The following is a 14,852-nucleotide window of genomic DNA, read 5'->3' as shown; positions in this document are numbered from 1 at the left end:
ACACTGCAGGGAAGCCTCAAAATTAGTCCGAGGCAGACTCCCTTAACGTGGATGCACTACCTTGACTGAGAGCCCCAGGAAGCACTAAGGAGTAATTAGTCCGAATGACTCTGGGGAGTAGTTATTTCAAAGTAGCGGTACCAGAGTGTCCACACTACTGCTATTTTGAAATAACTATTTTTAAATTAGATATATTCTTCGTGGAAAGCAGGAGTTATTATTTCAAAATAACCAGCCCGTAATTTCAAAATAATGGGCTTAGTACTATGGGCACTCTGATTGTTATTTTGAAATAACTCCCTAGCGTAGACCAGGGCTTAGAGACGAACTATATATATATATATATATATATATATATATATATATATATATATATATATAGTAGAGTTCCCTTTTTTCTCCACTCAAGCTCATCTGAAAAAGTGGGTTTGACCATGAAAGCCGATATATATATTTGTTAGTTTCTGAGGTGCCACAGGACTACTTCTTGTTTTTACATGTATAGTTGTACATAGTAACAAATTAGTGTTTTCTCTCCTTTCTTCCCCCTGCAGTGCAATGAATAAAAATTTGGCAGGAATATAATGATGAACTTTAGGCTAATAGGATGGGCTCTGTCTTCTAAGGCATGGGGCTATATTCTCACTAATTTTCACCTCAGTCAGATGTAATTTGGCCCAAGGAGAGTGGAAAAGGTCTTCGACGCCACTGATTGTTAGGCTCTTCACTTCATGAGTGAAAACAGAAGTGACAAAAGGTTTGTGTTAGCCAAAGCAACATGTAAATCAAGATTTTAAAGGGATCAGAGCATTTAAAAGAGGAGAATGAATTAAGGATTTTGTTATTAGCCGAAGTTCAGAGAACTAAACTTGTCAAAATTGGTTGAATGTCCAAATTAAGTTGAAGTTAATCCTTTCACGATCCTATAAAAATCAATTCCCAACAAGCCTGCATAATAAATGCTTTGTGCCAGGAAATATGAACTAAATTGTTTTAAAGCAATAATGTTTAGGTAAGTAAAAAAAGTTTCCCACTGAGAGAGATTTTAGGAACAAAATTAAATATTATAAAACCATATTATTAAATTCTGTCAAAAAGGTATTAATCTTGTTACTCTGGCATAGGTACCTTGGTTTCCCATAATTATGGATTATTGTAAACTTAACCTTTTATGATGTCTTGGAACTAAAAATATAATGTTAGTGGTTTGATTCAAAAGTTCCTGAAAAGGAAAAATCAAAGTTAAGAGAATGAACCAGTAGACTTGTATGCTGTCATCTTATTGTCATTAGTTTATTAACTGTTAAGCACTGACAATATGTCCAGTGCTGTTCAAGGCACAAAGTGAAGACTATCCCTGCCCTAGGGGATGAGACAGACACAAGAAAAGAGGGCCAACTTTGAAACCCAGGAATGAACAATGTGAGTCTGTTTTCAGTGTCCAAACTGGTTAGTGGACATGCAGCCATTGAGTTTAGTGGCCATTGGCTCTGGCCATTGGAAGGTGTGTATGGCAGTGGTGCTGGTGTTAGCCATTGATTTTGTGGAAGAAGTTAACTGTAAGGATGAATTTAAATGAAGTGAGCATGCTGGATTTGTGAGCTGTGATTAGGAGGCTGCCGCAGATGGGGGTGTGGAAGTAGGATGAGGGGAGGAAACAGCTCAGCAAGACCCTATTGATCTTAGGTGCACCCAAACCCCCACTATAGGTACATGGGATTGCAAATGACCTTTTCAAAGAAATAATGTTAGCACATCACAGTGTGTATTACACATGTCTAGTAATATCCTGTAGGGAGAGAGGGGTATAGAGGATCGGATTATCTGGTCCACCAAGTTTACTCTGTGCCATATAAACCTACAGCTGCAGTAGCTGGCATCTGGAAAGTGCTCACTGTGTAAGGGGAAATGTCCGCCAGTATAAAAGTGTCAAAAGTGACTCTGCTGCCGCCTCCTTTGAGCACTCTGCCACTGGCTTCACCACCTTCAGCACCAGAACACCATCTCCCCTCCTGAAAGGAAGAAGGAGCACTAAAGAGGGGAGGGAGCAAAACAAAGGAAAACTCCAGTACTCTTGATTCTCCATTGGCATGAGGTCCCAGTGGGAACTTGTATCACTGACATGACTTAAATGTGCTTCCTGAGCATTGAGTGCTGGATGATTAAGAACCAAGGTACTACAACGGACTCCCCAATCCCCCTCCCCCGCCCCACACACACATACTCTCCCATGCACAAGAGCAGAGCTTCAATGTAGTGGAGAACCAATCTCACAGCGAAGATGTAACTTCTGTTTTTGAAACCAAGAGAATTAAAAGAATAAATTAGGAGACTTTGGTAATTAGGAGCCACTACGTTAAAATCTTTGCACAGAATTTTCCCCCAAGTGTTAATTGTCCCTCTTGATCTTTTTAATACCTCACTTTCAAAGTAGAAAGTGCATTTTGCAGATTTACTACATTCCCTAATAGGATTATCACTGAATGAATGAATGAATGAATGTGATAGGTAGATTGGGCCTTCATCAATGTCTATACATCATAGCTGTCCCCCTTCTCTCTTTAAGCTATTGTTAATGGACCATAGCTCTGGAATTCAATCAACAAAGTTCAATAAAATTCAGGTCATTTATTAAGATTATTTGTTGATAATGAGGGACTCTTGGGATTTCATTACATTGGTAATTATAAATCACTGAAGCATTTGCGGAGGAACATATTCAAGTGTGGGAGGTAACATTCCAAAATATCTTTTCATATATATATCAGGTATGCTGAATAATCACAAATCATATATGACACACATGATCTAATGAATTGGATTATTCTCTTCTTTCATAACAAGTTTAATGGAGGATTGGGTAGCTCAAGGGCTTAATAATTGACTATGGAGTCTGTCACTTCTAAGTAGGCCCAACAACAGGGGTAGACAAAGGGAGCAATTGCCCTGGGGCCCAGCGATTCCAAGGCAACAGTGGTGGCCAGAACCCTGGGCCCTTTAAATCACTGATGGAGCGCAGGTGCTTTGTGTGGCTCCAAGGGCTGGGAGGATACACTGACCTGCAGGCAGCACTGAGGGCTGGCTGCTTCTGGCCCTGCCCCTTCTGCCCAAGATGCCGCCCCTTCCAGAAGAAAGGAGCCTGACTCCCCCTCAACCTTGCCCGAGGGGCCAACAGTGCTTTCACCAGTGATTAAAAATGATTCACAAATTTTAAAAAATCGATTCTAGATTGCATTAATGAATTAATGATTGCTTAATTGTTCTGAACACTTCAAAAAGTTCTTTATTGTTGCTGGTATAAGTGTCTTCTTGTTGTAAACAGTGCTTGTGAGTGTATCATTTACATACACACACACACACACACACACACACACACACACATTATATATATATATATATAATACCTGAATGAATCACTACCACAGTTTGAGTAAAAGAAATATTTATCTTTCTTCAAAGTTTCTACAGTCTTATTTATGAGATCACTCTATTACAAAGAGGAAGCAAGCCTTAAATAGCATAAACATTAGGGACAGAAAAACTCAGTATGACAAATTAACAGCCCGTTCCAATTTCCCAGGGATCATAGGTGAGTTCAATAGACGGTGTTCTCGTTTTATTATAAAAAGTGTGCCAACACAAGAGCTAAGATCAGCTGCAGTCTTTGTGCTCAAGGGTGACCTACTTTAATGTACATGTTATTACATTCTCCTGTTTACTTTTCCTGCTGTGCTCCTTTCTGCTGAGTTTTAACAAGTAGGGGACACAAATATAGTCTCTCTTATATGCAGACTCTCTGGGCCAAACTCAGACATGTCAGGTAAAGGGGTATGAGTTATATTCAATAAAGCATTAAAGATGATAGAGGTCAAAGGTGTCTGATTCAACCTTCTCCACTCACACTAAATACTTTAGTAATAGTAAAATATTTTTGTAGATTTTCACATTTGATAGGCTGAGGTGCAGACTATATATGGCTGAAGAAGGCATACCATTTCAAAAGCAACAGCATCAGTCTCTTCATAAACAATGCAGATATGTCACATGCCTTAGTCCACATGCTGAAAATAAAGGTTGAAAAGAAGATTATTTCAAATTTTGTATCTGCCTTGCTTTTTTGAATATATCATTTATTATACATAGGTAGTCAGCTCACGTTTTAGTATTTCTATCTCTTTTTAGAGGAGTGGTAAAAGGTCATTAGCCTTCAGATTCATAACAATTTGACTGTAAATTCTCTTCCTTGGGTAAAAATGGTAAGAAAGCAATTAAAAATGTAATCTCCCGAGAGTATCGTCACCTGCCCTGTTTAAACTATCTTAGCAGTTCATCCTGGTTGCTAGAGAAGAGTGTATCATTCAGTAGAGAAGAAGGAAATGATCCTGTCCAAGTCAAGCATACATGTCTTTTGCCGAGATGATTGCAAATGGGAATGCCATGATGGGAAAGCATCTTAGATAACTAAAAATAGAATAAGGAGCAGAATCTGATCAGGGCTGAGCAAACTTTCCTGTGGTGGGAAGAACACCTCAGCAGTCCAGCACCCTGGCATTTAATTTCAAAAAGGGGAATTACACAAAAATGAGGAGGTTAGTTAAACAGAAATTAAAGGGCACAGTGACTAGAGCCAAATCCCTGAAAGCTGCATGGAAACTTTTTAAAGACACCATAATAGAGGCCCAACTTAAATGTATACCCCAAATTAAAAAGCATAGCAAGAGACCTAAAAAAGAGTCACCGTGGCTTAACCACCATATAAAAGAAGCACTGAGGGACAAAAGGTATCTTTTAAGAAGTGGAAGTCCAATCCTAGTGAGATAAATAGAAAAGAACATAAACACTGTCAAATCAAGTGTAAAAATGTAATAAGAAAAGCAAAAAAAAATTTTGAGGAACAGCTAGCCAAAAACTCAAAAAGAAATAACAAAATGTTTTTAAGTACATTAGAAGCAGGAAGCCTGCTAAAAAACCTGTGGGTCCCCTAGATGATCGAGCTATAAAAGGAGCAATCAAGGACGATAAAGCCATTGCAGAGAAACTAAATGATTTCTTTGCTTCAGTCTTCACGGCTGAGGACATTGGGGAGATTCCTGAATCTGCACCGTCCTTTGTGGGTGATGAATCTGAGGAACTGTCCCGGATTGAAGTGTCATTAGAGGAGGTTTTGGAACAAATAGAAAAACTTAATGTTAACAAATCTCCAGGACCGGATGGCATTCATCCAAGGGTTCTAAAAGAACTCAAATGGGAAATTGCTGAGCTATTATCTGTGGTTTGTAAGCTATCCTTTAAATCGGCTTCCGTACCTAGTGACTGGAAGGTAGCCAACGTGACACCAATATTTAAAAAGGGCTCTAGAGGCGATCCTGGCAATTACAGACCAGTAAGTCTAACTTCAGTACCGGGCAAATTAGTCGAAACAATAGTAAAGAATAAAATTGTGAAGCATGTAGAAGAACATAATTTGTTGGACAAAAGTCAACATGGTTTCTGTAAAGGGAAATCCTGTCTTACTAATCTGTTAGAGTCCTTTAAAGGGGTTAACAAACATGCAGACAAGGGGGATCCAGTAGATATAGTATACTTAGATTTTCAGAAAGCCTTTGACAAGGTCCCTCACCAAAGACTCTTGTGTAAATTACATGGCTATGGGATAAGAGGGAAGGTCCTTTCTTGGATTGAGAACTGGTTAAAAGACAGGAAACAAAGGGTAGGAATAAATGGTAAATTTTTAGATTGGAGAGGGGTAACTAGTGGTGTACCCCAAGGGTCAGTCCTGGGACTGATCCTTTTAAACTTATTCATAAATGATCTGGAAAAAGGGGTAAGCAGTGAGGTAGCAAAGTTTGCGGATGATACCAAACTGTTTAGGATAGTCAAGACAGAAGCAGACTGTGAGGGACTCCAAGACGATCTCACCAAACTGAGTGATTGGGCAACAAAATGGCAAATGAAATTTAATGTGGATAAGTGTAAAGTAATGCACATCGGGAAAAATAACCCCAACTATATGTACAGTATGATGGGGGCTAATTTGGCTACGACAAATCAGGAAAGAGATCTTGAAGTTATCGTGGACAGTTCTCTGAAAACTTCCACGCAGTGTGCAGCGGTGGTCAAAAAGGCAAATAGGATGCTAGGAATTATTAGGAAAGGGATAGAAAATAAGACCCAGAATATATTACTGCCCCTGTATAAAACTATGGTACGCCCACATCTTGAATACTGTGTACAAATGTGGTCTCCTCACCTCAAAAAAGATATTTTGGCCTTGGAAAGAGTTCAGAAAAGGGCAACTAAAATGTTTAGGGGTTTGGAACGGGTCCCATATGAGGAGAGGTTAAAGCGACTGGGACTTTTCAGTTTAGAAAAGAGGAGACTGAGGGGGGATATGATAGAGGTCTATAAAATCATGAGTGGTGTGGAGAGGGCCAATAAAGAAAAGTTATTTATTAGTTCCCTAAATAGAAGAACTAGAGGACACCAAATGAAATTAATGGGGAGCAGGTTTAAAACTAATAAAAGAAAGTTCTTCTTCACACAGTGTGTAGTCAACCTGTGGAGCTCCTTGCCAGAGGAGGCTGTGAAGGGTAGGACTAGAAAAGAGTTTAAAGAGAAGCTAGATAATTTCATGGAGGTTAGGTCCATAAAAGGCTATTAGCCAGGGGATAAAATGGTGTCCTTGGCCTCTGTCTGTCAGAGGCTGGAGAGAGATGGCAGGAGACAAATCGCTTGATCGTTGTCTTCGGTCCACCCTCTCTGGGGCACCTGGTGCTGGCCACTGTCGGTAGACAGGATACTGGGCTAGATGGACCTTTGGTCTGACCCAGTACAGCCGTTCTTATGTTCTTATGTTATGTTGTAACTTAAGAAGTAAAGGACTTTCTGATAAGGGTGTGAGTACAACTCTCTCTCTTTCATGCTTCAAGGCAAAAGATGATCTTCAGCTGGGATCAAGAAAAAATTATCTGTGATGAAGTTTTCCATAATTAGGTATACTTTGCAAGTTTTAGGTCTTCTTATAAAGTATTGGATACTAGACACATTAGAGTACCTGCCGAGAAAGGTCTGCTTGGATGTGGTAATCTGGTCTGATCAGATGTAGTAATTTGTAAGTTCCAAAAAAGCCTCCAAACACCATCAAAACCAGCCACTATGTCTCCGAATGGAGGCTGGGCAATGAGGCATAAAGAAGGATAACCAGCCTGGAAAATTAGACTCTCACTGTGGCTTTTGTTGTGCAGGATACCAGGTACTGGAGAACAGAACATGCTGAAAAGGCAAGATAGCATAGAATCATAGAAATGTATATAACATCAACAGGCAGCACCAAAGTTTGGACCTTACAGCTTAGTGCATGAGCCTCTAGAGCTTGTGCTATAAAGCCAGCTGGATCTCACCTAAGGCTCTCTGTAAGTGGTCTAATTGCCACTACATGGGACAGTGACCCACACCCAGCAAGTATGTGGGTTACATGTAGCACTGAAAGGGACCTCAAAAGATCATCTAGTCCAGCCCCCTGTGTTAAAGCAAGACTGAGTATATCTAGATCCTTGCTGACAGGTATTTATGTAACCTGTTTGTAGAAAACTTCAATGACAGATATTCCACAAAGTCCCTTGGAAGACTATTCCAGTGCGTAACTATTCTTGTAGCTCAGAACATTTTGGTAATCTCTAATTTAAATCTCCAATATTTAAGGTTAAAGCCCATTGCTTTTTGTCCTACCGTCAGCAGTCATGGAGAACAGTTGATTACCATCTTCTTTATAATGGAAATAAGACCTATGTTTTTAACAGCGAGGAGAGTAATTTATCCATTGGGATTATTTAGCAGGGGGTGTGATGGATTCTTCATCACTTACAATTTTTAAATTCAGAAAAACGGATGCACTCTTTCGCCATCCCTGTAAACTTCGAGGAAGAAGGAATGTGTCAAAAGAGAAGTTTTTTTCTGAAATTTGGCACCGTGTAGACGTTGGAAAAGTCTCTTTCGAAAGAAAAACAGAAAAAAATACACAAATTGTGGTTCACAATTTGTGTATCTTTTCCCGACTTTTCTTTGTAGTGTAGACATAGCTAAAGATAACTTTGGATGAGCATCTGAACGTTGAGTGATTTTTGAATCTTCAGTAACCTCAAAGAAGCATTGAAGACAAGGGAACAGTCTGAACAAGGACTTCAGATGCAAAGACACAAAGGGCCAATTGAGATGCAAAGGCACAAAGGGCCTTGGACACAGCATAGCTTTTCCGGGATACCAGAAATATCTCAGAAAAGAGTTTCAGTATAGACGTAGCCTTTCAGTTCTCCTTTTTTGTTTCTTTCCCTATCTTATCTGCTACTTCACTCTCTCGTTCCATTCTTCCTCTCAGTCCAACCACCATCTTTTCCTTTCACATCCTTGAATCTCCAGCTCCTCTTTCTGATCCCAACTAGACCTTTTAGCCATCAATGTTACTTTGTGTTCAACAAATGATATGATCACCAATTCCTTACATTTTCTGGCATCCAAGAGTCCCTATCTTTAGGTGATATACCATCAAGGATTCTCAATTATCTCATGTTCATAGACTCATAGACTTTAAGGTCAGAAGGGACCATTATGATCATCTAGTCTGACCCCCTGCACAGTGCAGGCCACAGAATCTCACCCACCCCTCTTAGAATAATCCTCTCACCTATGTCTCAGATATTGAAGCCTTCCAATACTTTGAAGGCCCCAACATGCAGAGAGTCCTTCAGCTGTGATCTGTGCCCAATGCTACAGAGGAAGGCGAAAAACCTCCAGGGCCTCTGCCAATCTACCCTGGAGGAAAATTCCTTCCTGACCCCAAATATGGCGATCAGCTAAACCCTGAGCATGTGGGCAAGACTCACCAGCCAGACACCCAGAAAGTTCCCTATAGCAACTCCTATCATCCCTCCATTGACCTATTTCCAACTGGAAATGAATGGTCAATTAGTTACCAAGATCATGTTATTTCATCCAACCATCCCCTTATCATAGAATCAGAACTGGAAGAGACCTCAGAAGGTCGTCAAGTCCAGCCCTCCGCTCTAGGCAGGACCAATCCCATCTAAATCAACCCGGCCAGGGCTTTGTCAAGCCGAGACTTAAACACCTCTAGGGATGGAGACTCCACTACTTCCCTAGGTAACCCATTCCAATGCTTCACTACCCTCCTAGTAAAATAGTTTTTCCTAATATCCAATCTGGACCTCTCGCACCACAACTTGAGACCATTGCTCCTTGTTCTGCCATCTGTCACTACTGAGAACAGCCTCTCTCCATCCTCTTTGGAACCTCCCTTCAGGAAGTTGAAGGCTGCTATCAAGTCCCCCCTCACTCTTCGCTTCTGCAGACTAAACAGACCCAAGTCCCTCAGCCTCTCCTCGTAGGTCATATGCTCCAGACCCCTAATCATTTTGGTTGCCCTCCGCTGGACCCTCTCCAATGCGTCCGCATCCTTTTTGTAGTGGGGGGCCCAGAACTGGACACAGTACTCCAGATGTGGCCTCACCAAAGCCGAATAAAGGGGAATAATGACATCTCTGGATCTGCTGGCAATGCTCCTCTTAATGCATCCTTAATGTTCTCTATCACTGATGAACTTTGCTTGTCTATCATGTTCAAATCTTATATCTTCTTTTAGTCTGAAATGCCCTGTTCCTTCTGAGCCCAGTAAAGCCTTATAGCACATGAGATTGGCAGATCTCATTAGGACTCAAAACAGATCTCCAGATTTTCTGATACCCCAGTAGTGTTTTAGAAAAAGTAATTGTCCTGTTGAGGATAAGGGAAAGAGACATTCATGTTATCGAGCCTCATTGAGCAGATGAGGTAAAGATTTGCTTAGTTGTTCTTCCTGAACCCATTCATTCCTCCCTGTTGTGTTTGTTTTGTTCTTGGTGTTGTTTGTTTCATGCGTGATAGGATTCTGTTCTGTACACATTATGCTTTTCCACTTCTGTAGGGTTCTTTTTCAAACTCTAGGTCCTTCACATAACTGATAGGTAGCCTGGGGACTTCCATAGCAACAGCTCAGTCTGTTGGAGGGATGTATGTATGTTGGTATTTCTGATTCAAGCATGTGATGATCAGGAATGAACTCCTTGTTCCGTTGCCCAAGCATATGCCATGGACCTATCAGCAGAGGATGTAAAAATAGTTTTCAAGGCATCATAAGTGTCAATCTTGAACTATTGGGTTGAGAAAACTTACTGCGGTAGTTTACATAGATTGACTGGCTTTTTATGCACACTTGTACATTAAAATAGTGTTATCCTTACTCTTATAGCCCTTAATGGTTTCTTTTCACTTATACAGAATGCATGGCTCACTGAAAATACTTTGTAAGCGGTATTTAATGGTAGACCTATCTGAGGCTATGTCTACACTATGGGTTTTTTCTGGAAAAAGATACACAAATTGCGTTTTGCAATTTGCATACCTTTTTCCGCTTGTTTTTCCGGAAGAGACTTTTGTGATATTTGGTTCATCTACATGGGGAAAAATGTTGGAAAAACCTCCTCTTTCAGAAGATCCCTTAGTCCTCATAAAATGAGGAATACAGGGATGCTGAAAGAACGCGCCCGCTTTTTTGGAAAAAAAAGCGGATGCGTTCCCTGGACACAGCAGAGTTTTTCCAGAATACTGGAAGTTTTTCCAGTATCCTGGAAAAACTCTGCAGTCTAGACATAGCCTGAGAGCGAGGGAGAGAAAACAATTATGGACTTTCATATCCATTCAGCCAATCAGCTTTTTAGAAAAATATGTTTTAATACGTGACAAAAATATAGTTTGTTACTTTTCCCTATGGATTACTCAGAGCACAAGGGCTTTAACTTGATTTGACAGCCCTGTGATATTTTCTGCCATTCTTGTTCTTAGCAAAGTGCTCTAAAAATGCATCCATAATTTATTTATGGGGCATACTTTAACCCTTGAGTAGCAAGAATACACACCATTCATTTAATCATAGAACTGTCAGTTTTCATTACAGGAAACACTATCAGACCACACTGAAGGTAAATGATGGCTAAATTTTATGCTTCTGCTTAAAAGATAAATTTGCGAATAAGAACCCCTTTTCTCCTCAGAATGCTTGCCAAATCCATGTTAGAAGCCTTTATTATATTTTATCTTTATAGCAAAACACACATGAAGATGCCCAGATAATAATAATTTTGTGAGGTCATTTAATTCCCAACAAAGGTCAGTTTGGTTTTGCCAGTAGCCTAAACTATTCTTTTCATGTATAAACATATTGATCTCCACACAGATCCACGTTAAAAACACAGAAAAATCTCTCCATATCTGGAGACACATGGGCACACTATATGTCTGTTTTGAAAGTACTAACTTTCCCCAGTATTATGCATGTATTATTCTATGGCTACATCTACACTTTCACACTTTCCAGAATATTTGACCATATGCTGGTCATACATGTATCCCACTCCCATAATGAGTGTCCACATATACTGTGCTGGGTATGGACTGACATTTATCCACATCCACACTGTCCCTTTTTGGTACAAACAATAGCATTATCATTTCAGGAACAATATTGCACAGGCAACACTGCCTGGCTGAGTGTTGCTGGTATTCCATGCCACCTTCACAACAGCAGCTCTTGGTCATCTCTTCCTTCTGTTAAACTGCTTTCAAGACATGATCAAGCCCATGATGGTGTGATTCTCCTGCTACTCATTGCGGGACTAATGTTCCTTAGAACCAGTGCTGGACACAGGACAGAATGGGTCTAGAAAAGTTGGGGATGCAAAGATGACTGACCAAAATGATGGATGCATATCCATGGGGGTCCCATGAAATAGATGTGTTGAATGCAAGGATTACAGTGGTATGCTCATAGGTGGACTAGAACTTCATGTCCCAGAGAACTGGCTTGGTGTGGTGAGATCATATCTTAGAAACCTGGGATGGCAAGCAGTGGCTGAGGAAGCAGACCTTCATGGAGCTGTGTAAGTAGCTTGCATCAACCCTCCAGCACCAATCCCTTTTTTTAAAAAACCCCACTACTGTATGGAAAAGGTTTGCAATTGCCCTTTGGAAGTTAGCAACAGCTAACAGCTGCCATTTATCTGAACACCAGTTCAGGGATGGGAATTCAATTGTCAAGGTGATAGTTGCACATATTTTCACCACTTGCCACCATGCGAGTAATTCTGTATAGCACCTGATGAGTTCTGTGAACAGTAGCATCAAAAAATATTGCTAAGAAGGAATTATGAAGCCCCCTCTGAAAACTTTGCATGGAGAATTGCACCAACACAAGGAAGAGGATGATCTACATGTGTGGAGACTCCCTATAAAGAAGAACAGACAGGCCTTATCTGGAGAGCAGGTGGGTACGCTGTATGCCAGGAGCAAAGAGATGGGATGTGCCTCTGAGGCTGAGGAGAAGCCTACTGATTTATGGAAAGAATCCACCAATTGTCCTTCAGTAGGAACAAGTGATACAGCTAGATTTACATTGGAATGCATCAAGGGACACTATGACAGGCAGGGGAAGATACTTAAGGAAATGGAGACTCATGTGATCTTCAGTGGGATTATGCCTGCCCCTGGAGGAGGCAATAGTAGCAGTAGAGTAACTGGGCGAGGCATATGGATCAAGCCAAGCAGAAACAGCTAAGATGTGTGAACACAAATGTATCAATCTTGGATAACAAAATGGAGGAACTAGAGCTACTGGTGCAAGAAGTGATACTGGATATTATAGGGATAACAAAAACATGGTGGAATAGAAGTCATGACTAAAATGCAGGTATTGAAGAGCATGTGTTGTTCAAGAAAGAGAAATACAGGTGAAGGTAATGGAGTAGCATTGTATGGGTATGTCTACACTACCACCCTAGTTCTAACTAGGGTGGTTAATGTAGGCAACCGGAGTTGCAAATGAAGCCCGGGATTTGAATTTTCCGGGCTTCATTTGCATATTGTCAGGCGCCGCCATTTTTAAATGTCCACTAGTTCGGACTCCGTGCCCACGGCTACACGAGGTGTACTGGTAGTTCGGAATAGGAAGCCTAATCCGAACTACCTAGTTCGTGCCACGTGTAGCCGCAAGCACAGAGTCCGAACTAGCGGACATTTAAAAATGGCGGCGCCCGGCAACATGCAAATGAAGCCCGGGAAATTCAAATCCCGGGCTTCATTTGCAACTCCGGTTGCCTACATTAACCACCCTAGTTCGAACTAGGGTGGTAGTGTAGACATACCCTATATTACTTATGAGGTAGACTGTAAAGAAATTAGAAGTGATAGAATGCATAAACCAGAATCTGTTTAGGTCAAATTCAGTGTGGGGAAGAAAGGAAACAGAAGCTCCATTGGGATAGTACTGCTGCAGACCCCCAGGATCCAATTTGGGTATATATATATATATTGATGCCTCTTTAATATTTGTAACAAAATAAATACTACTGGAAATTGCATAATTATGGGAGACTTCAATTTTACAGAGACAGATTGGAGGATAAGTGCTACTAATTATGTAGGGCCCAGATATTCCTTGGTGTGATAGGTGACACATTTCTTCATCAACAAGAGATTTAATATTGATAAGTAGCAAGGGCCTCATAGAAGAGCTGATTCTGGAGAACAGCCTTGGTTCAAGTAGTTATGAGCTAATTCCTTTTAAACTAAACGGAAGGATAAACAAAAATATATCTGCAACTTGAGTCCTTCATTTCAAAAGGAAATGTGTTAATCAGTTAAGAGGATTAGTTAAGGAGGTGGACTGGATTGGATCTGAATGTGGAGGAGGCTTGGAATTACTTTATGTCAAAATTGCAAAATCTATGTGAAGCCGGCATCTCAATCAAGAGGAAATCATTCTTAGGGAAGGGTTGCAGACCAAATTGGTTGAGCAAGCATCTCAAACAGGTTATTAAAAGAAAGCAAAAATCTACAAGGAATAGAAGACGGGACAGATCAGAAAGGAAATCTACCACTTGAAGGTACAAAAGTGTAGGGATAAAGTAAGAACCGTCAAAAGTCAAGCAGGGTTGGATCTTGCAAAGCAAATTAGAACCAATAGTAAATGGTTCTGTAGCTGAAGCAAAATGCAGGACTATGTAGCACTTTAAAGACTAACAAGATGGTTTATTGGATGATGAGCTTTCGTGGGCCAGACCCACTTCCTCAGATCAAATAGTGGAAGAAAATAGTCACAACCATATATACCAAAGGATACAATTAAAAAAAATGAACACATATGAAAAGGACAAATCACATTTCAGAACAGAAGGGGGATGCAGGGGGCGGGGGAAGGAACGGTAAGTGTCTGTGAGTTAATGATATTAGAGGTGGGGAAAGGTAGATGTCCCCAACTCTAATATCATTAACTCACAGACACTTACCTTCCTTCTCCCCTCCCCCCCGCCCCCCGCATCCCCCTTCTGTTTTGAAATGTGATTTGTCCTTTTCATATGTGTTCATTTTTTTAATTGTATCCTTTGGTATATATGGTTGTGACTATTTTCTTCCACTATTTGATCTGAGGAAGTAGGTCTGGCCCACAAAAGCTCATCATCTAATAAACCACCTTGTTAGTCTTTAAAGTGCTACATAGTCCTGCATTTTGCTTCAGCTACACCAGACTAACACGGCTACATTTCTATTATGGTTCTGTAACCACATTAAAAAAAAGAAAACAAGGAAATAAGAAGAGGTACCACTAACCACTAAGGAGAGAGTGGAGATTAAGGATAATCTAGGCATAGCCCAACACCTAAATCAATACACTGCCTCACTTTTTAATAAGGGCAATGAGGAGCCATCGTTCCTGAACCACGGGATAAGAAGGGGGAGCTATACAAAAA

The sequence above is a fragment of the Pelodiscus sinensis genome, chromosome 2 (assembly GCF_049634645.1).
Source record: "Pelodiscus sinensis isolate JC-2024 chromosome 2, ASM4963464v1, whole genome shotgun sequence".
Classification (NCBI taxonomy): Eukaryota; Metazoa; Chordata; order Testudines; family Trionychidae; genus Pelodiscus; species Pelodiscus sinensis.
This window is presented reverse-complemented; position numbering follows the sequence as displayed.